The sequence below is a fragment of the Polistes canadensis genome, unplaced genomic scaffold (genome assembly GCF_001313835.1).
Source record: "Polistes canadensis isolate GaletaPanama2010 unplaced genomic scaffold, ASM131383v1 scaffold_433, whole genome shotgun sequence".
Taxonomy (NCBI): Eukaryota; Metazoa; Arthropoda; class Insecta; order Hymenoptera; family Vespidae; genus Polistes; species Polistes canadensis.
The window spans coordinates 4,410-5,711 of NW_014569980.1; positions in this window are offsets into that span (position 1 = coordinate 4,410).

The following is a 1,302-nucleotide window of genomic DNA, read 5'->3' on the forward strand; positions in this document are numbered from 1 at the left end:
TCTTTAAGTTTTAAAGCGTATACTAGCAGAAAAAAGTGGTATGTACAATAAAATCTAGCAAATTACATTTATATTTTGTCAACTGCAGTCCAAAAAAAGGGAAAATATCATTTCATTACAGTTATATTAGGTTACTTTACGTAAAGAATTTAATTTTTTTTGCGACAAATTTTGATTGCAGTCAACCAAACATTCATTCTGTTTAGTTTTTAATAGCACGTTTTTACCTTTTTAAAAAATTTTTTAATACATTTAAAAAAACTTCTCGCTACTTTCTGGATTAAATCGTAGTTATAACTGTAAAATTTCTATAAAAGTGCTTTATAACAAAAGCTATAAAACTTTTTCTTTCAAGTTTTAAGGCGTTTACTAACAAATAATAAGTTTTATGTTCATTAAAATCCAACAAATATCATTTACATTTTAACAAATGCAGTCCAAGAAAAGAGAAAAAATCATTTTATTACTACTTTTTTGTGTTACTTTACGTAAAGAATTCAATTATTTTTCAACAAATCTCGATTGTAGTAAACCTGACTTTCATTCTGTCTTCTTTCTAATAGCACATTTTTTCCTTTGCTAAAAATATTTTAATATATTTAAAAGATAATTTTGCTGCTTTTTAGATAAAATAATTGTTGAAAAATATCAGATATCTAAAGAAGTGCTATATAATATATGCTCTAAATCGTTTGCTTTCTAGTTTTAAAGCGTATTCTAACATTTAGGAAGTGTTATGTCTAATAATATGTAGCAAATATCATTTACATTTCAACAACTGCAGTCCAAAAAAAAAAAAAAAATCATTTTATTACACCTTTTTTTGGTTACTATACGTGTAGAATTCACTTTTTTTTTTGACAAAATTCGACTGTAGTCAACTAATCATCTATTCTGTTTAGTTCCTAATAGCACATTTTACCGTCGCTAAAAATATTTGAATATATTTAAAAGAAATTTTTGCTATTTTCTGGTTTAAATCGTAGGTAAAAACTATAAAATTTCAAAAATAGGGCTATATAACAATAGCTACGTAAAGTTTTCTTTCAAGTTTTAAAGCGTATACTAGCAAATAATAAGTGTTATATCCGAAAAAAATCCATTAAATATCATTTTCATTGCAAACCCTGCAGTCCAAGAGAAGAAAAAAAATCATTTTATTACACCTTTTTTTTGTTACTTTACGTGTAGAATTCACTTTTTTTTAGACAAAATTCGATTGTAGTCAACAAAACAGCTATTCTGTTTAGTTCCTAATAGCACATTTTATCGTTGCTATAAATATTTCAATATTTTTAAAAG